The sequence below is a fragment of the Amblyraja radiata genome, chromosome X (genome assembly GCF_010909765.2).
Source record: "Amblyraja radiata isolate CabotCenter1 chromosome X, sAmbRad1.1.pri, whole genome shotgun sequence".
NCBI classification, from domain to species: domain Eukaryota; kingdom Metazoa; phylum Chordata; class Chondrichthyes; order Rajiformes; family Rajidae; genus Amblyraja; species Amblyraja radiata.
This window is the reverse complement of record NC_045999.1, coordinates 15,494,922-15,517,102: the sequence shown is the minus strand read 5'-3', so window position 1 is coordinate 15,517,102 and position 22,181 is coordinate 15,494,922. Positions and strand designations below refer to the sequence as shown.

Here is a 22,181-nt window from a genome sequence, read left to right as displayed (position 1 = left end):
GATATGTGAGAATAATAACGTTGTGAATTTTCGCTGTTTTTGAACTTTTCTGCAGGGTTGCGTGCTTATGTATGTATACATATGGGTATATATGTATATATATATATATATATATATATATATATATATATATATATATATATATATATATATATATATATATATATATATATGTATATATATGTGTATATTGTGTGTGTGTATGTATGGATATGTAAATAAGTTTGTTACTCCCAAAGAAGTTATTTGAATGTTAGAAATAATCTTTTTTTTTTTTTTTTCTTCGGGCACGGAGCTGGAAATTTTTTTTTTACAAAGGCTACGGAAGTCTTTAGAATTCTAGCCACGTTAGTGTGGCTATCACTAACTACACTAATTGTAGATGTAGTTCTTTTTCTTTCACCCTATACTAACCAACTCTATCACTTTTTTCACTTTAAATATTTTATAACTTAATGTTTGAATGGAAAAATAAGACTAATACAAGGAGATGTGTTCGGAAGAGCGATGTATATGATTTTAAATTCATCTATTTGAGGTTCGGGAGCAGGGTCAGGTTCTATGTGTTGTACCTTCTGCTCGGTTATAGACCACCTTAGAAACAAGATGCGAGATGTTAATATGACAAGAGGGGGTCAGGGAATAACATTTTGTAGTTGGAATGTCAAGGGAATTAATGAACCAATTAAGAGAGGTAAAGTTTTGGCACATCTAAATTTAATCAAAACAGATATAATATTTCTGCAAGAAACACACCTTAAAAAGGAATCTCAACATAGACTTAAAGCTAAGTGGATCGCTGAATCATATAATTCCTCCTTTTCCCATAAGTCCAGAGGAGTTGCAATACTAATTCGTAAAGGAATACCTTTTAAGAACTCTTCAACAATAGTGGATATTGATGGTAGATATATTATATTAGTTGGAGAGTTAAATGGAGAAAAAGTGATTCTTCTTAATGTTTATGGGCCTAATTTTGATAACCCCAAGTTTTTTAATAAAACATTTAATAAAATTCCTGAATTTACACAATATAAATTAATAATTGGAGGAGACTTCAATTGTACATTAGATCCATACTTAGATAGATCATCAAGGCAAAAAAAAGTAAAATCTCAATCAAGTGTATTTCTAAATTCATTTATTAATACCACTAATATTAAGGATGTCTGGAGAATAGAAAACCCAACTGGACGGGAATATTCATTTTACTCACCAGTACACAAAACATACTCAAGAATAGATTATTTTTTAGTTGACTCTATGTTTATCCCATTTATTTATAATTCAAAATACCATAACATTATAATCTCAGATCACGCACCTGTAACATTCATGATTAAATTAAATGGAATGTCCGAGAAACAAGCATATTGGAGATTTAACCCACAAATTTTGAACGAAAGATCATGCCAGGAATATATTATTAAACAGATTCAAATATTTTTTGCGGTAAATGACAACCCTGACACACCTACTTCTCTTATGTGGGAAACGTTTAAAGCGTATGTTCGAGGTACATTAATTTCTGCTCAAGCATTTTATAATAAAGAGAACAGGATTAAGCAACAAACATTGGAAATTGAAATCAAGCAACTAGATATAGAAAATGCGAGAATGCCATCTACTTTAAAACATAATAAAATTGCTGTATTGAAATATAAATTAAATAAAATGTATTCAGAACAAGTAATAAAACTTTATCAAAAAACCAAACAACTACATTTTGAATTTGGAGACAAACCACAAAAATTATTAGCACGTCAGTTACGAAAAATGGAAGGGGAAAAAACAATTCATAAAATTAGAACAGAGACAGGAGAATTATTAAAAATGCCCAAGGACATAAATGATAGATTTCTCCAATACTATCATAACCTTTATTCAACTAAAACCGTAGCACAATCAGAAGGAATAGCAGATTTTTTAATAAAATGTAATTTAAAAGGTTTAGATTCAAACGATAGAGAATTATTAGAAAGGGAGATTACGATAAAGGATATTGAGGAGTATATTGGCTCTTTAAAAAATGGTAAAGCAGTAGGACCAGATGGTTTAGGTTCCGAATTTTATAAAAAAATTTATGATTTGCTTAGCCCACGTTTACAAAGACTGTATGAGTATATATATACTCAACAGAAACTTCCAGACACTTTAAATGAATCAATAATAACACTTATTCCTAAAGCTGATAAAGATCTGGAAGACCCGGGATCATACAGAGCAATTGCACTTTTAAATACAGATCAGAAAATTTTAACTAAAATACTAGCGTATAGATTAAGTACAGTGATGAATAAATTAATACACCCTGACCAAACAGGCTTTATTCAGAAACGATACTCATATTATAATCTAAGAAGATTATTTAATATTATATATTCCAAGAGAATTATTAATGAAGATCTAGCAATAATTTCACTTGACGCTGAAAAAGCATTTGATCAGGTCGAATGGCCTTATTTATTTTCGGTGATGGAAAATATGCAGCTAGGGGAGAAATTCTGTACATGGATAAAACTGTTATATACAAATCCCACGGCTAGAATATTTACAAATCAAAGGTTGTCACCTAAATTTAGCCTATCTAGAGGTTGTAGACAAGGATGCCCATTATCTCCATTATTATTTGCGCTTGCTATTGAGCCACTGGCAGAAAGAGTTAGGGGGCATCCGGAAATACATGGGTATAACACAAAGGACACAGTGAATAACATTTCTCTATACGCAGATGATGTATTAATTTACATTACAAAACCAGAAATTAGTATTCCAAACTTATTAAAGCTAATAACCCAATTTGGTTCACTTTCAGGATACAGAATAAATTGGAATAAAAGTGAAATTATGCCAATAAGGGAACATAACAAACAGATAATACAACAATTTCCATTTAAAATAGTAAATGAAAAATTTAAATATCTAGGTATTTATGTAACTAAGATATATACATCATTATTTAAAACAAATTTCCCCCCATTACTGAACAAACCACATAAGAATATTCAATACTGGAAAACACTTCCTATCTCAATGGTAGGCAAAATCAATGCCATAAAAATGATTTTTTTACCGCAAATATTATATCTTTTTCAGACAATTCCGATATATCTGGCAAAAATTTTTTTTTTTAAATTGGACTCTATTGTTAATGATTTTATCTGGGATTATAAGAATCATAGGATAAACAAAAGACACTTGTGTAAATCAAAAATAAATGGAGGCTTGGTTTTACCCAATTTTTTGTTTTATTTCTGGGCAGTTAACATTAAAAATATGAATTTCTGGTTGGAAGAAATAGATCATCAACCAGACTGGTTAAAAATGGAAAAGGAAGATTGTTTACCTTTTGATATCGGTTCGATATTATTTGCTACGTCTAAATTAAACAAAAAAAGTTATAGGGAAACCCCTATAATATTTAGTGCTATACGAATTTGGAAACAATTAAAAAAGACATTAAAATTAGATAATTTATCACTTTTTCTTCCAATTGTGAATAATCCTTTGTTTAAGCCTTCATGGTTGGACAGGGGTTTTACACAATGGAAGAATTATGGAATTAAAAATATGGGACAACTTTACAAGGAAGGCACTTTTCTGACATTTCAGGAATTGCAACAGACTTATGGACTTCGAGGAAATGATTATTTCAGATATCTTCAACTTAGAGATTATGTAAAATCGAACTCCCAAAATTTTCGAATTAGAAATTCAGAAATTCTTGATGAATGTTGGAACAAACATCCTAATACAGAAAAATTAATATCTTATATATATAATATCTTATTAGACAGTGACATTCCTTCGACGGACTTACACAGACAAACATGGGAAAAATAATTAAATCAAGTAATAACGAAAGATACTTGGGAAGAAAGTTTGCAACACATACATCAGTGTTCACTAAACGCTAGACATTCTCTAATACAATTTAAAGTAATACATAGGTTACATTATTCAAAAACAAAATTACATAAAATTTTTCAACATATCTCACCTATATGTGATAAATGTCAACATTTAGAAGCTACATTATCTCATATGTTTGCAAACTGTATAAAAATTAAAAAATTCTGGGTAAATATTTTTAGTATAATATCTAAAGTAACCAGCACACAATTGGACCCAGATCCAAAATTAATAATACTCGGAATATTAGAATTAAATCAAACACTTAGAACAACACAAAGAAACTTTATTGATTATAGTTTAATAACAGGAAAAAAATTAATTCTAAAATTTTGGAAAGGCCCTACGGCCCCCACAATCCAAATGTGGATTATAGAAATGACGGAGACCTTAAACGTGGAAAGAATCAGATTTTCCCTGTTGGACAAACAGGAATTATTCGTTGGAACATGGTCTCCTTTTATTGATTACTTAAAGGGTCAGAATGGTGCAGCACAGGAACCTGACTAGCACGCGGGCTAAAGAATGGATGAAATACTATACTCTGAAATGTACGAATATATCTCGAATGAAGTCTTTTTTATTTTAATAAATTTTTCCATTCTTCTTTAACTATCTTTTTCCTTTTTTTTTTTTTTCTTTTTTTTTGTTTTTGTTTTTGTTTTTCTTCTCTTTCTTTTCTTTCTTTACTTCATCCATCTCTTTAGTTCTATCTAGTTTAAAAAAAAAAAAAGGCAAAAAGTATTGGAGACAATGTAATAATAATTGACAATATTATCAATTTAAAAATGTAAGACTATGTAATGATGTAATGATGTAATTAGGTTATGTACCTATCTCCAATAAAAGATATTTTCAAAAAAAATAAATAAAAAATATTGCAGATAGAATTTTGTTTAGTTTAAATTTTAATATTATTATCTTATTATGGTTGTCTATGGTCGGGTCTTTAGCATTATCTATATCTAGTTGTTCAATTTGTTTTTCTAGCTGTGTTTGTTCAGTATTAGTCTTTTTATTTTGAGAGGCTTGATATGAAATTATAACTCCTCTGATAAATGCCTTAAAAGCTTCCCTTAATACAGAGGGTGAAATACCTGGAGTATCGTTAATCTAAAAAAAATCCATTTGTTGTTTTAAATATGTACAACCTTGTGGGTTATTTAAAATTTGGGGGTTAAACCTCCAAAACGATGTTTTATTAGACATTCTTTCTACTTTTAAGAAAAATGTAAGCGGGGAGTGATCAGAAATGATACTATTATGATATTTAGGATTAATTGTGAACGAAATTAATTTCATATCCACTAAAAAATAGTCGATACGCGAATACGTTTTATGTACCGTTGAGTAAAAAGAATATTCCCTTCCAACTGGATTAGCAATCCTCCATACGTCTGCTGTATTTGTGTTTTTATATATGTATTTAGTTCATTGGGGGTTGGAGCGGTTTAGAGCTTTTCGATGGGTTTAGATGGGGTTCGAGGGGTTTATAGGGGTTTATATCGAAACATAGAAACATCGAAAATATGTGCAGGAGTAGGCCATTCGGCCTTTCGAGCCTGCACCACCATTCAATATGATCATGGCTGATTATCGAATTCAGTATCCTGTACCAGCCTTCTCTCCATATCCTCTGATCATTTTAGCCACAAGGGCCACAACTAACTCCATCTTAAATATAGCCAATGAACTGGCCTCAACTACCTTCTGAGGCAGAGAGTTCCAGAGTTTCACCACTCTCTGTGTGAAAAATGTTTTTCGTATTTCGGTCCTAAAGGATTTCATCTTTATCCTTAAACTGTGAACCCTTGTCCTGAACTTCCCCAACATCGGGAACAATCTTCCTGCACTAGCCTGTCCAACCCCTTAAGAACTTTGTACGTTTCTATAAGATCCCCCCTCAATCTTCTAAATTCTAGCGAGTACAAGATGAGTCTATCCAGTCTTTCTTCATATGAAAGTCCTGCCATCCCAGGAATCAGTCTGGTGAACCTTCTCTGTACTCCCTCTATGGCAATAATGTATTTCCTCAGATTTGGAGACCCAAACTGTACGCAATACTCCAGGTGTGGTCTCACCAAGACCCTGAACAACTGCAGTAGAATCTACCTGCTCCTATACTCAAATCCCTTGCTATGAATGCTAACATACCATTCGCTTTCTTCACTGCCTGCTGCACCTGCATGCCTACTCTCAAAAATTCCAAAAAGTAATCACTGCTTTGGTGCCACCTCCTGCACCCGCACACAACTGACTGACTTCATCCACTTCACCACTAACATCCTTCCGGCACTCAAATACACCTGGACCATTTCCGACACTTCCCTACCATTCCTTGACCTCACTATCTCCATTGCAGTTGATAGACTTCTGACCGACATCCACTATAAACCCACTAAATCCCATGGCTATCTGGACTACACTTATTCCCACCCTGCTTCATGTAAGGACACCATCCCCTACTCCCAATTCCTCCGTCTACGCCGCATCTTCTCCACGGATGAGGCGTTCCACACCAGGACATCTGAAATGTCTCTCATTATTCAGGGAACGGGGGTTCCCCTCCTCCACCATAGATGAGGCTCGCACCAGGGTCTCTTCCATACCCCGCAACACTGCTCTCTCTCCTCATCCCCCCACTCGCAACAAGGGCAGAGTCCCCCTCGTCCTCACCTTTCACCCCACCAGCCGTCACATACAAAAAGTAATCCTCAGTCAGTTTCGCCACCTCCAACGTGACCCCACCACTCGCCACATCTTCCCATCTCCCCCTATATCTGCCTTTCGCAAAGACCGCTCCCTCCATAACTCCCTTGTCAATTCTTCCCTTCCCTCTCGTACCAACCCATCCCCGGGCACTTTCCCTTACAACCGCAAGAGATGCAACACTTGTCCCTTTACCTCCCCCCTCGACTCCGTTCAAGGACCCAAGCAGTCATTCCAGGTGCGACAGAGGTTTACCTGCATCTCCTCCAACCTCATCTATTGCATCCGCTGCTCTAGATGTCAGCAGATCTATATCGGTGAGACCAAGCGGAGGTTGGGCGATCGTTTCGCCGAACACCTCCGCTCGGTCCGCAATAACCAAGCTGACCTCCCGGTGGCTCAGCATTTCAACTCCCCCTCCCACTCCATCTCCGACCTCTCTGTCCCGGGTCTCCTCCATGGCCACAGCGAGCAGCACCGGAAATTGGAGGAACAGCTCATATTCCGCTTGGGGAGTCTGCATCCTGGGGGCATGAACATCGAATTCTCCCAATTTTGTTAGTCCTTGCTATTTCCTCCCCTTCCTCAGTCCCCCTGCTGTATCCTCCCATCCCCCAGCCTTCGGGGATCTCCTCCTTTATCCTTTCTTGTCCCCGCCAACCCCCCCCCCCCCTCCCCACACACACACCCGATCAGTCTGAAGAAGGGTTTCGGCCCGAAACGTTGCCTATTGCCTTCGCTCCATAGATGCTGCTGCACCCGCTGAGTTTCTCCAGCTTTTTTGTGTGCCTACTTTCAACGACTGGTGTAAACATTCAAAGCTCCAAACCGCTATAAACCCCTCCAAACCCCTCTAAACCTCTCTCAACACCTCTAGTCCCCCTCCAGACCTCTCCAAACGTCACCAAATGCTTCTACCCTAAACCGTTTTAAACCCCTCGAAAACCCTGTAAAGCATCTAAATCCCACGAAATGCATCTAAATCCCTCGAAACTCTTCGTAACCTCTCTGAAACGCATAGAAACCCTTGCAAACACATGTAGTCACCTCTACTCCCTTCTAACCCTCTCCAAACCCCCTTACGCACCTCTAAAACCATTTAAACCACTCTAAACTACGTTAAACCCCACTAAACACTTCTAACCCCGTCTAATCACATCTAACCCCCTCTAACCCCTACTAACCTCCTCTAAACCCCTCTAAACCCATCAAAACCTCTGTAAACCCTACAAATACATCAAACCCCTCTAAACCCCTCGAAACCTCGTCGAAACCTCTCCAAACATCGCCCTTCACAAACACCTCTAAACCCCTCTAATCCATTGTAAACCCCTTTATACCCCCCAAACCCCCTCTACACGCCACGAAACCCATCTAAAGCGCTCTAAAGCCATCTACACCCCTCCAAACACATATAAACCCCTCTAAATCCCTAAACACCTCTAAACCCCTCTAAAGCCCTCTAAACACCTGTAAACAACTTATCAACTCCTGTAATCCCATCGAAATCCCGCTAACCCCCCTCTAAACACCTCTAAGCCCCTCTAAATCTCTATAATCCCCTCCAAATCTCTCTAAACCCCTCGGAACCAATTTTAACTCGAAACATTTTTACCCCTCGAATCCCACCTAAAACACTCGAAACCCCTCTAAACACCTCTAAACCCCTCCAAAGCTTACTAAACTATCTAAACCGCTCTAAATCCGTCTAAACACATCTAAACCCATTTAAAGCCCTCTAAACCTCTCTAATCCAATTTAAACCCCTCTAATCCCATCGAAATCCCTCTAACCCCCTCTAAACACCTCTAAGCCTTTCTAAGCCTATAATCCCCCCTAAACCCTTCTAAACCCCTCTAATCTACTCGAAACCCTCGAAACCCCTCTAAACCACTCTAAAGCCCTCTAAACACGTCTAAAGCCCTCTAAACCGCTCTAAATCCCTCAAAACACATCTAACCCCATTTAAAGCCCTCTAAACCTCTCTAAACCCCTCGAAACTCGGCTAATTCCTAGTAAATCCCTCTAACCACCTCTAAACCCCTCAAACACCTCTCATCTCCTCACAATCCTCTCTAAGCCCCTCTAAACTCGTCTACCTATCTAAACCCCATTTAAGCCCATGTAAACCCCTCTAAACCGCTGTAAACCCCTCTGAATACCTCTGCACCCGGGTAACTCACTCTAACGCCCTTTAGGGAGAGAAAGGGGAATTGCAGGTTCCCAGCTTGGGGTGTTTGTTCGCTCATGTGTCAGAAGACGTAGCTCGCTGTTGGCTTCTGTCCACTTCCAACATGTTGACAGAATTGTCTTGCGACGCGTCACATCATACATCGCGACAACGCTTCCAGAAATAAGGGAAGGGAGGAAGGCAGATTGGGGTAATAATGCGAATGGGAGGAAGCCAGTTTGAGGGAGTAAGGGATGGGAGGAAGCCACCTTTTGGGAGTAAGGGGAATGGAAGATATCCAGCTTGTGGTGTAAGGGGAATGGGAGGGAGCAGTTGGGGAGTAAGGAGAATTGCATGTTCTCAGCTTGGGGTGTTCGTTCGCTCATGTGTCAGAAGATATAGCTCGCTGTTGGCTTCTGTCGTCGTCCAACATGTTTACAGAACAGTCGCCCGACGCGTCACATCGTACTTCGCGTCGTCGCTTCCAGGGATCGAACGAGGAGGCTTTTGTCATGATCCCCGCTTGGTGGAGTGAGAGATGGGACGAAGTCAGCTTGAGGGAGTAAGAGAAAAGAGAGCTATACAGCTTGGGGAGTAAGGATGGGAGGTTGCCAGCTTCGGAGAGTAAGGGATTGGAGGCAGAAGCTTCCGAGAGAAAGGAATGGGATGTAGCGAGATAGGAATACGGGATGAGAGTTAACCAGCTTGGGGGAGTAAAGGATGGGAGGTGGCTATCTTGGGGGAGTAAGTGGTAGGAGGTAGACAGGTTTGGGGAGTAAGGGATGGGAGGAAGCCAGATTGGCGGAGTAAGGGATGGGAGGCAGCCAGCTTGGGTTAGTAAGGGGCAAGGGATGTAACCAGCTTGGGCGAGTAAGGGATGGGGGGTAGCCAGCTTGTGGGAGTAAGGGGCATGGGAGGAAGCCAACTTCGGGGAGTAACGGGAATGGGAGGTAGCAAGCTTGAGGGCGTGTAAGGGATGGGAGGGATCCAGTTTGGTGGAGTAAGGGGCATGGGAGTTAGCCAGCATGGGGGATAAGGGGAATGGGATCTAGCCAGCTTGGGAGAGTACGGGATGTGAGGTAGCCTCCTTGAGGAATTACGTGGAATGGGAGTAAGCCAGCTTGGCGAGTAAGGGGTGAGAAGCAGCCAGTTTGGGAGAGGAAGTGTAATCGGAGTAAGCCAGCGTGGGAGACCAAGGGGCGGGGCAGGTAGGAAGATTGGGGGTGGGTGGGTGGAGCCAGCTGGGGGGGGGGGGGGGGTAAGGAGTGCAGGGAACCAGCTTGTGGGGGTAAGGGAATGGACAATTTTCAGACAATGTAGCTCGCTGCTGGCTTCTGTCGTCGTCCAACTTATTGACAGAATCGAAGCCCGACGCGTCACAGAATGCATCCTGTCGTCGCTTCCAGGAATCGCCACGCGGAGGCTCCTGCCATGAGTAAGGGATGGGAGAAAGCCAGCTTGGGGAGTAAGGGAAAAGGGAAGTAGCCAGCCTGGGGGGTGTAAGGATGGGAGGTTGCCAGCTTGGGGAAGTAATGGATGGGAGGCAGCCAGTTTCCGAGAGAAAGCAATGGGAGGTGGAAATATAAGGAGTAATACGGAATGGGATGTAGCCACCTTGGGGGAGTAAGGGGAATGGGAGGAAGCCAGCTTGGTGGGGGGGGGGGGGTAAGGTAAAGGATGGGAGGAACGCAGCTTGGGGTACTAACGTGAATAGGAGGAAGCCAACTTGGGGAATTAAGGGATGGGAGGTAGCCAGCTTCGGGGAATAAGGGGATTGGGAGGATGACAGCTTGGGTGAGTAAGGGGAAATGGAGGTAGGCAGTCTGCGGCAGTAAGGGATGGGAGAAAGCCAGCTTGAGGAAGTAACGGGGATGGGAGGTAGCCAACTTGCGGGAGAGGGGGTGGGCAAGGGATGGGGGTGGAGCCTGCTTCGGGGGGGGGGGGTTGTGGGTAAAGGCGTGGAGGGAGCAAGCTTGGGGGAGTAAGGGGAATGGACAATTTTTAGACAATGTAGCTCGCTGTTGGCTTCTTTCGTCGTCCAACTTGTTGACAGAATCGAAGCCCGAAGCGTCACAGAGTGCATCCTGTCGTCGCTTCCAGGAATCGCCACGCGGAGGCTTCTGCTATGGTAATGGGAATAGGAAGATGACAGCTTAAGTGAGTATGGGGAAATGGAGGTAGCCAGTCTGGGGCAGTAAGGCTGGGAGGAAGCAAGCTTGAGTGAGTATGGGAAATGGGAGGTAGCCAACTTTCGGGGGGGGGGGGGGGGGGGGTGGTGGGGAAGGGATGGGAGGAAGCCAGTTTGGTGGAGTAAGGGCAATGAGAACTAGCAAGCTTAGAGGAGTAAGGGGGATGGGAGGTAGCCAGCTTGGGGGAGTAAGGGGATTGGGAGGTTCCCAGCTTGGGGGTGTTTGATCGCTTGTGTTTCGGACAAAGCCACTTGCTGTTGGCTTCTTTCGTCGTCCAACGTGTTGACAGAACATTCGCCTGACGCGTCACAGAGCGCATCGCGTCGTCGCATCCAGGGATCGCCACGAGGAGGCTTCTGTCGTGATACCCGCTTGAGGGAGTAAGGGATGGGGCTAAGGCAGATTGGGCGAGTAAGGCGAATGTAAGGGATGGGAGGGAGCCAGCTTGGGTGAGCAAGGGTAAAGGTTGGTAAAAATCTTGCGGGAGTGAGGGGAATGGGAGGTAGCCAGCTTGGGGGAGATAAAGGGATGAGAGGAAGCCAGTTTGGGGGAGGAAGGAATGGGAGGAAGTCAACTTGAGGGAGTAGGGCGAATGGGAGGGCACCGACATGGGTGAAGAAAGGATGGGAGACAGCCAGCTTGGAGGAGAAGGGGAATGGTTGGTAGGCAGCTAGGGGGTGTAAGGGGTGGGAGGAAGCCAGCTTGAGGGAATAGGGGAATGGCAGGTAGCCAGCTTGGGGGAGTAAGTAGATTGGGAGGAAGCGAGCTCGGGGGAAGTCGGGGGAATGGGATGTAGCGAGCTGTGGGGAGTAATGGATATGGGAGTTCACCGGGTTGGGGAGTGAGGGATGGGAGTTGGCCAGTATTTGGGAGTAAGGGATGGGAGATAGCCAGCTTGGAGGGAGTGAGGGGAGGGAGGTAGCCAGCTTGGCGGGTAAGGGACCGGAGGAAGGCAGCTTGGGGGAGTATAGCGAATGCGAGGAAGCCAGCTGGGGGTGTATGGTGAAAGTGTGTTAGCCAGTTTGGGGGAGTAAGGGATGGGAGGAAGGCAGCGTGGGGGAGCAAGCAATGGGAGTTAGCCATCTTAGGGAGTAAGGGATGGGAGGCAGCCAGTTTAGCGGAGTAAGGGGAATCGGAGTAAGCCAGATTGTGGGATTAAGGGGTGGGGGTAGCCTGCCTGGGGGGGGGGGGGAGCCATCTGGGTGAGGGATGGGAGGGAGTCAGCTTGGGGGCGTATGGGGAATGGGAGGTAGACAGCCTGGGGAGTAAGGGATGGGACGTAGTCAACTTGGGGGGAGTAAGGGGAATTGCAGGTTCCCAGCTTGGAGGTATTCGTTCGCTCGTGTGTCAGAAGATGTAGCTCGCTGGTGGATTTCGGTCGTCGTCCAACATGTTGACAGAACAGTCGCCAGACGCGTCACATCTTACATCGCGTCATCGCTTCCAGGGGTCGCCACGAGGAGGCGCTTGGGGGAGTAAGGGATGGGTGGAAGGCAGGTTTGTGGAGTAAGGGGAATGGGAGATTGCTATCTTGGGGCGTAAGGGTAATGAGAGGATGAGTAAGGGGAAAGGGTAGTAGCGAAGCCTGGGGGGTGCGTAAAGGGAATGGAAGTTTGACAGATTGGGTTAGTAAGATGAAAGGGAGGTAGCCAATTCGGGGGAGTAAGGGGAGGGAGGTAGCCAGCTTGGCGGTTAAGGAATCGGAGGATGGCAGCTTGGGGGATTGAGGGAAGCCAGCTTGGCAGAGTAAGGCGAATGGGAGGTAGCTAGCTGGGGGAGTAAGGGATGGGGGGTAGCCAGCTTGTGGGGGAATGGGAGAGAGCCAGTTTGGGGGAGTAAGGGGAATGGGAGGTAGCCAGTTTGGGGGATTAAGGGAAATGGGAGTTAGCCATCTTGGGGAGTAAGGGATAGGAGGTAGCCAACTTGTGGGCTTAAGGGGAAAGGGAGGTAGAGAGCTTGGGAGATTAAGGGGAATCGGAAGAAGCCAGCGTGGGGCAGTAAGGGAAATGGGAGTTAGCCAGCTTGGGGATGTAAGGGTTAGGAGGTTTCCAGCTTGGGGGAGTAAGGAATGTGAGGTAGTAAGCTTGGCGGAGTAAGGCAAATGGGAGGAAGCCAACTTGGTCGGATAATGGATGTGAGAAAGGTAACTTGGGGGGCAAGGGAAGGGAGGATGCCTGCTTGGTGTGGTAAGGGATGGGAGGAAGGCAATTTGGGGGAGTAAGGCGAATTGAAGGAAGTCAACTTGGGGGAGTAAGGGATGGGAGAAAGCCATCTTGGGGAAGTAAGGGGCATGGGAGGTAGGCAACATGGGTGAGTAAGGGGCCAGAGAGGTAGCCAGCTTGGGGGAGTAAGGGATGGGAGGTAGCCAGCTTGGGGGAGTAAGGGGAATGGGAGGCAGCCAACTTGGGGTAATAAGGTGAATGGGAGTAAAGGATGGGGAGATTGCCAGCTTGAAGGTGTTATAGAATGGGAAGTGTAGGGAGATTGGAGAAATGGGAGATTGTAGGGAGATTGGAGAAATGGGAGATTGCCAGCCTGGGGGTGTAAAGGGAATGACAGGTTCTCACAGCTTTGTGGTGTTTGTTTGCTCGTATTTCAGACAATGAAACTCGCTGTTGGCTTCTGTCGGGCATGGAGTCGTCGCTTCCAGGAATCGCCACGAGAAGGATTATGTCACGATTCCCGCTTGGGGGAGAGTAAGGGATGGGAGGAAGACAACTTGGGAGGGGGGGGGAGGGTAAGGGAAAAGGGAGGTTACCAGCTTGGGGTTGTAAGGATGCGATGTTGCCAGCTTGGGTGAGTAAGGGATGGGAGGCAGCCAGCTTCCTGGAGAAAGGAATGGGAGGTAGTCATATAGGAGGAATAAAGGTTGGGAGGTGACCAGCTTGGGGGAGTAAAGAATGGGAGGGTGATAGCTTGGGGGAGTATGGGGAAAGAGAGGGAGCCAGCTTGGGTGAAACATAGAAACATAGAAAATAGGTGCAGGAGTAGGCCATTCGGCCCTTCGGGCCTGCACCGCCATTTGATATGATCATGGCTGATCATCCAACTCAGTATCCCATCCCTGTCTTCTCCCTTTAGCCACAAGGGCCACATCTAACTCCCTATGAAATATAGCCAATGAACTGGCCTCAACTACCTTCTGTGGCAGAGAATTCCACAGATTCACCACTATCTGTGAAAAAATGATTTCCTCATCTCGGTCCTAAAAGTCTTCCCTCTTATCCTTAAACTGTGACCCCTAGTTCTGGACTTCCCCCACATCGGGAATAATCTTCCTGCATCTAGCCTGTCCAACCGCTTCAGAGTAAGGGGAGAGGGTGGTTTCAAGCTTGGGGGAGTAAGGGGGGAAGGTAGCCATCCTGGGCGTGTAAGAGATGGCAGGAAGGCAGCTTGGGGGTGGTAAGGGATTGGAAGAAAGAAACTTGGGGAGTAAAGGAAGGGAGGAAGCCAGATTAGTGGTGTAAGGGATAGGAGGGAGCCAGTAAGGGTGAAGTTTGTTAGCCAGCTTGGGGCATGTAGTTGCCATTTGGCCTGTTTTGCATGTCATGGTGGATGGCATGTGTCTTTAAATTTTAGACTGCCCGTTATAATGTGGGTGGGATTTATGACGTGTTTTGAGCGTGTTTGCAGTTTAACTGCGCAGAAGTTTAGCTGTTAGATTAGTTTGGGGAGGCGATGGAGAAGGTTAATCCTTCGACCATGTCACTGTGTAAGAATAAGGGAAGCACCAGCAAAATGAATTGCCGTGCCGTTGCTGTTAACCAAATATCTACAGGTAAATTGGAAAAGCTATTAATGAAGCAATATAATCATGACTTCAATGAACGTACCAGCCATGAATCTGAAGAATTGTCTAGAGAAGAATTAAAATTCTTAGATATTATGAACCATTCAGTTAAGACGAAAAATGACCATTATTGTTTGGACTTACCTTTCAAGCAAGAAAGTGTTAATTTACCGAATAGTCGTCATATGGCTGAACAGCGTATTCAGAATTTGAAACTTAAGTTTGTTAAGAACACGAAATTTCAAGAGGAATATACATCCTTATTACAGAATATGATTAATAATGATTATGCCGAAAAGATACCAACGAATCAATTATATCGAGATGATGGAGAGATCTGGTATATTCCGCACCATGGGGTGTATCACTCGAAGAAAGTGACATTGAGGGTGGTCTTTGACTGCGCTGCAGTCTATAAAGGGACATCGCTTAACAGTGAACTATTGCAAGGTCCAGACCTTAACAACTCACTCATTGGAGTTCTCATCAAATTTAGGCAAGAACCGGTTGCTTTGATGGCTGATATCAGATCAATGTTTCATCCAGTGAAAATCGCTGGTAAACATATTGATTATCTGCGATTCTCATGGTGGCCTGAAGGGGATGTGCAGCAAGGTCTTGTTGATTACCGAATGAAAGTACATCTCTTCGGAGCAGTGTCATCTCCAAGTTGTGCGAATTTCGCTTTGAGATAATTTCCACTTTGATAAATAATTTTTACGTGGACGATTGCCTAAAATGCATATCTACTGAGTTAGAGGCAATTCAAATGGTGAAACACCTGACCTCTCTCTGCAATAAGGGTGGATTTGTACTTACCAAGTGGATCAGCAACAATCGTGCTGTTTTTGAAAGCATTCCACCAGATCACAGAGCGGAAGAAACCAAGGAGTTGGATTTAGATAAAGATAACTTGCCAATGGAAAGAGCACTGGGACTGCACTGGTGCGTGGAAACGGATGTGTTTAAGTTTAAATTGTCGATTCAGGAACGACCATGCACAAGAAGAGGTATCTTATCTGTGATTGGCTCAATATACGATCCTTTGGGATTTCTTGCACCATTTACACTGCCAGCCAAGTTAATTTTATAAAATCTGTTTAGGGAAAAACTTGGTTGGGATGAGAGTATAACTCAAACATCCTCGCAAAGTTGGACAGAAGTTGGACTGACCTCCATAACATTTCAAAGTCATGGTAGATCGGTGCATAAAGCCTAAAAACTTTGGTAAGATCGGAAGTGCACAACTGCATCATTTTTCGGATGCCAGTGAAAGTGGTTATGGGATTGTTTCATACTTAAGACTACAAAATGTAAACAAAAGAGTGCATGTTGCATTCTTAATGGGAAATGCCAGAGTAGCACCACTGAAGTAAATGACGATTCCCAGAATGGAACTTGCAGCAGCAGTCTTAGCTGTTAAAATGACATAATGCTGCAAAAGGAACTACAGTTCCAACTGGAAGAATCTATCTTCTGGACCGATAGCACTACGGTTCTGAAATACATTAACAATGAAAACAAACGTTTTATGACATTTGTTGCAAATAGAGTCTCCTTTGTACTGGGAGCTACTAATGTTTCTCAATGGAGATATGTTAATACAAAGGAAAATCCTGCGAACCAAACCTCTAGGGGACTAACAGCAAATTGCTTTCTTAATAACAAGAGATGGATCAATGGGCCAAAGTTTCTTTGTGAACCAAGCAGAGAATGGCCAAAGCTTGAGCTCGGATTTGAAATCTCTATAAATGATTCGGAAATTAAACAAAACATTTCGGTGAATGTGATTGCTAAAAACTCATACGACACCGTGAACAATTTAATTACCCACTTTTCATCATTGAATAAATTGATAACATCGGTAGCCTGGTTTCTTAAAATAAAAACAAGATTAGTGCTGACGATTCGGAAAAAAGAGACAAATAACAGAAAGTATCCTGGAGGAGAATCCTGATGAACGGGAAAAGGAGATTAAAGGCCAGATGCAAGTTTTTTAAGTTTAAAATCTCCTCAAGGCAGAAAATGCGATCATATCTTTCTGTCAAAGACAGAAATATAAATAAGAAATATTAACATTGGAAACTGGAGGACAGGGGGTAAAAAGAAGTAGTCAATTGTATAAGCTCGACCCAATCTGGGAAGGAGATCTTCTGCGGATGGGTGGACGCCCAAACAGATTGGCAATGCCCGAAAAAATGAAACGTCCTATCATTCTCGCTAAGGACTTTTACATAACGACATTATTAATACGGCATATTGATGAACAAATCTGACATGGAGGAAGAAATGATATGCTATCCCAACTTCGTAAAAAATATTGGGTCACCAAGGCTAATTCGGCAGCAAGAAAGATAATAAAATATTGTATCATATGCAAGCGAGAGCGTGGAAAACTTGGTATCCAGAAGTTGGCAGACTTACCTTTGCAGAGGATCACTCCAGACAAACCTCCATTCACAGATGTGGGGGTGGATTATTTTGGTCCTATGGAGGTTAAGAGAGGACGTAGCTTTGTGAAAGGTGTGATCTTCACTTGTATGGCAAGTAGAGCAGTACATCTTGAAGTTGCATCTACACTTGACACGGACTCATGTATTCAAGCATTAAGGAGATTTATTTGTCGACGGGGTCAAGTTATTTCGTTAAGATCGGATAATGGTTCAAATTTCGTTGGAGCGGATAGGGAACTAAAAAAGGCACTCAAAGACTTAAATCAGGATAACATCCAAAATACTATGCTTCAACAAGGCATAACATGGAACTTTAATCTTCCGATGGGTTCCCATCATGGCGGCATTTGGGAACGATTAAATCATATAGTACGAAATATGCTGCGCTCCGTTCTTAGACAACACATTTTGGACGACGAAGGGTTACAAACTCTGTTTTGTGAAATTGAGGCGATTTTAAACGATCGACCTATTATGACCTGGAAGTACTTGCACCAAATCATATTCTTCTGCTGGAAACCAAACCAACACTACCACCTGGGCTTTTTGTAAAAGAGGATTTATATATGAAACTTAGATGGAAACAAGTACAATATATGGCAAATCTTTTTTGGAGGAGATGGATACAAGAGTATTTGCCTTTAATCCAATAACGACAACGATGGCAAAGGATTAATATGAACTTTGTTCCAGGTGACATTGTGTTAGTAGCTGACTCTACAGCACCTCGAGGTTCTTGGTTAATGGGAAGCATACTAGAAATCATGCCTGATGTTCGGGGTTTGGTGCGTATGGTGCGACAAAAAACAAAAAACAATGTTTTAATAAGACCAATGGCCAAGTTGTGCTTGCTTCTAGAAGGCGAACGTGAAGATGGAGGAGCCAAAAGAATTGTGATTGCAGATTTATAGTGCATGCTATTTTTTCCTCGGTTGGTATCCCAGCCTGTCACGCGGGAGACCGGGGTTTGATTTCTGCGGAGCTACAGGGGTGGGATTTATTCCCTAACCTTTTGCTTTTGATATATGTTAAGCCTTTATGGCACTTTTTTGATGTTTATTAGTAACTGCCACATTATGTATTCGGAACAATTAGGGCATGATGTGGCCATTTGGCCTGTTTTGCATGTCATTGTGAATGGCATGTGCCTTTAAATTTTAGACTGCCCGTTATAATGTGGGTGGGATTTATGACGTGTTTTGGGCGTGTTTGCATCTGAACTGCTTGCGCAGAAGTTTAGCTTTTAGATTAGTTTGGAGAGACGAAGGAGAAGGTTAATCCTTCGACCATGTCATTGTTACGGAGACACGAGGAGCTTTCTAATATCTAAAGTAATAAGCTGGAGTTAGAAGAAGATTGTAGTAACAAGTCGGAAAACCTTGGATGTATTTTACTGTTTTCTACCAACAATAAAGCAAATATTCATCAAAAGACTGTGTGTTGAAGCTTTATGAATGGAGAAGCTTTGAAGGTCTCTGAGGCAGCTTGCATGCGTATCGAAGTTATTCCCCTTATCCATTCTCATCCAATTAGCGGCTAGGGTGCTAATTACCTGAAAGATATGAAACATCTGCCGCTACAGGGTATTAAGGGATGGGAGGCAGCCAGCTGCCGGGAAAAGGGAATGGGTGGTAGCCAGATATGAGAAATAAGGGTTGGGTGGTATCCAGCTTGGGGAAGTAAGGGGTATGGGAGGAAGACAGCTTGGAGGAGTAAGCGGAACGGGAGTTGGAGAGCTTCGGGGAGTAAGAGATGGGAGCTAGTCGGTTTGGGGGATAAGGGGAGGGATGAAGCCAGCTTGCGGGAGAAGGTTAAATGATTGGTAGGCAGCTAGGGGGAGTAAGTGATGATAGGAAGCCAGCTTATGGAAGTAAGGGCTGCTAAGTAGTCAGCTTGTGGAAATAAAGGTGGGAGCCTGCTTGGAGGAGTAAAGGGAATAGGAGTTAGCCAGCTTGCGGAGTAAAAGGGGTGAAGTAGCTAGCAGGACTAATGGATGGAGGTATACAGCGTGGGGGAGAAATGGATGGGGAGGTAGCCAGCTGGGGGGTGGGGGGGAAGGAATTGGATGCAGTTAGTTACCTTGGGGGAGAAAGGTAAATGGGAGGAAGTCAACTTGGGGGATGTAAGTGATGAGATGTAGCCAGCTTTGTAGAGCAAGGGGAATGAGAGTAATGGGTGGGACGATTGCCAGTTTGAGGAAGTATGGGGAACGGGAGGTAGCTAGCTTGGGGGAATAAGGGTAATGGGAGGTTGACAGCTTGTGTTAGTAAGAGGAAAGAGAAGTAGCCAGCTTGGGGGTGTAAGGGGAGGGAGGTAGCCAGCTTGGGGGAGTAAGGGATGGGAAGAAGGCAACTTGCGGGAGTAATGGAAGGGAGGAATCCAGCTTGGGTGGGGGTAAGGGTTGGGAGAAAGGCAGCTTGGAGGGAGTAATGGATGGGAGGGTGTCAGCTTTGGGTAGTCAGGTATGTGAGGTAGCCAGCATGTGGAATAAGGCGAACGGCAGGAGGACAACTGTGAGAGTAAGGGGAAGTGCGTTAGCCCGCTTGGGGGTGTTAGGGATGGGAGGCAGCCAGTTTGGGGCGGTAAGGGGAATCGGGGTAATCCCGCTTGGGGGAGGAGGTAAGGGGTGAGAGGTAGTCAGCTTGTGTACGGGATGGAAGGTATCCATCTTGGGGGGGGGGGGTAGCCAGCTTGGGGGAGTAAGGGGGCTGGGAGTTTTCCAGCTTGGGGATGTTCGTTTGCTCATGTGTCAGACGATGTAGCTCGCCGTTGGCTTCTGTCGTCGTCCAACATGTTGACAGAACATCGTACATCACCTCGTCGCTTCCTGGGATCGCCACAGGGAGGCTTTTGTCATGATCCCCGTTTGGGAGAGTAAGGGATGGGAGGAAGGCAGATTTGGGTTGTATGGCGAATGGGAGTTACCCAGCATGGGATCCAGCATCCAGTGAGGAATGGGAGGTAGCCGGCTAGCTTGGGGAGTGAGGGAGGGGAGGTGACCAGCATGGTGGAGGAATAAGTGGAGGGAGGTAGCCAGCTTGCTGGAATAAGGGGAGTGTGGTAGTAATCTTGGTTGTTTTAAGGGATGGGAGGCAGATAGTTTGGGGGAGTAAGGGGAATATGAGTAAGCCAGCTTGGGTTAGTAAGTGATGTGAGGAAGCCACCTTGGGTGTGAGGGGGGGGGGGGGAGTAAGGGGTGGGAAGAAAGCAACTTGGGGAGTAAAGGAAGGGGGGAAGCCAGCTTGGGGGCGGCGACTGAGCGATTGGAGGTAGCCAGCGTGTGGGAATGCGGCGAATGGGAAGAAGCCAACTTGGTGGAGTAATGGATAGGAGGTACCCAGCTTGGAGGAGTAAGAAAAATTGGAGGAAGCCAAGTTGGAGGATTAAAGGATGGGAGGAAACCAGCAGGGGGAGTAAGGGATGGGATGGAGCCAGCTTGTAGACGTCAGGGATAGGAGTAGCTAGTTTGGGGGAGTAAGAGGGATCTGAGTAAGACAGCTTGGGGTGTAAGGGGGAGGGAGGTGCCAGCTGGGGGCGGGGTGTGGGAGGGATCCATTTTGGGGGAGTAATGGATGGGAGGAAGCCAGCTTGGTGCAGGGAGTAAATGGGATGGGAGTTAGCCCCAGTTTTGGGAATTACGGGATGGGAGGGAGGCAGCTTTGCAGAGTAAGTGGAATGAGAGTTAGCTAGCTTGCGGGAGTAAGGATGGTAGCCACCTTGGGCGAGTAAGGGATGGGAGGGAACCAGCTTGGGGGAGTAAGGGGAGGGACAAAGCCAGCTTGGGGGAGTAAGGGAGAGGAAGTGGCCGGCATTGGGGAGTAAGGCATGGGAGGGAGCCACCTTGGGAGAGCAAGGGGAATCGGAAGAAGCTAGCTTGGGGGGGAAAGGCAAATGGGAGGAAGCTAACTTGGAGGAGTAAAGGGATGGGAGGGAGCCAGCTTAGAAGAGCGAGGGGAATGGGAGTAATGGGTGGGAAGATTGCCAGCTTGAGGAAGTATGGGGAATGGGAGCTAGCCAGCTCTGGGAAGTAAGGTGGGTGAGTGGTTACCAGCTTGGTGGAGTAAGGGGAATGGCAGGTTCCCACAGCTTTGTGGAGTTTATTCGCTCTTTTTATAGACGATGTCGTTCGTTGTTGGCTTCTGTCGTCGTTAAACGTGTTGACAGTATCGTCGCCCGAAGCATCACAGAGTGCATCGTGTCGTCGCTTACAGGAATCGCCACGAGGAGGTTTCTGTCATGATCCCCGCTTGGGGAAGTAAGGGGTGGGAGGAAGCCAGTAAGGTTCAAAGGGATGTAGCCAGCTTGGTAGGGCAAGGATGCGAAGTTGCCAGCTAGTGGGACTAAGGGGTTGATGGGAGGTAGCCAGTTTCCAAGAGAAAGGAATGGGAGGTAGCCAGACAGTAGATATAGGGGATGGGAGGTGACCAGCTTGGGGGAGTGATGGAAGAGAGGAAGGCAGATTGGTGGAGTAAGGGTATGGAGGCAACCAGCTTGGGGGAGTGAGGGGAATGGGACATTGACAGCTTGGGGTTAGTAAGAGGAAAGAGAGGTAGTCAGCCTGGGGGAATAAGAGGGAGGGAGGTAGCCCGCTTGGGGGGGAGTAAGGGATGTGAGGAAGCGAGCTTGGAGGACTAAGGCGAATGGGAGTGAGCCAACTTGGGGAGGAAACGATGGGAGATATCCAGCTTGGCGGAGAAAGGGGAATTGTTGGGAGGCAGCTAGGGGGGCTAAGGGGTGGGTAGGAAGCCAGTTTCGAGGATTAAGGGGAATGGGAGGTAGCCAGTTTGTGCAGTAAGGCGTGGGGAGGGATCCAGCTTGGGGGGGGGGAGTAAGAGTAATGGGAGGTACTCAGCTTTGGGGAGTAATGGATGGGAGGTAGCCGGCCTGGGGGAGTAAGGAGAATGGGAGGTAGCCGGCTTGGCGGAAAAAAGGAATGGGAGGTAGCCAGATATGAGATA

At 44.8% G+C, this 22,181-nt stretch overlaps 1 long non-coding RNA gene across 2 annotated transcripts; it reads left to right on the top strand.

Annotated features, from left to right (window-relative positions):
• Positions 1-11,152: 11,152 nt before the first annotated feature.
• LOC116968276 lies at positions 11,153-21,164 on the top strand. Of its 2 annotated transcripts, none has more exons than XR_004410445.1 (4): positions 11,153-11,167; positions 11,397-11,429; positions 11,890-11,898; positions 21,140-21,164. It is a non-coding gene; the product is annotated as an uncharacterized LOC116968276 (long non-coding RNA). The 2 variants fall into 2 exon arrangements; XR_004410444.1 differs by lacking the exon at positions 21,140-21,164 and adding an exon at positions 12,012-12,031.
• The last annotated feature ends 1,017 nt before the right edge of the window (positions 21,165-22,181 follow it).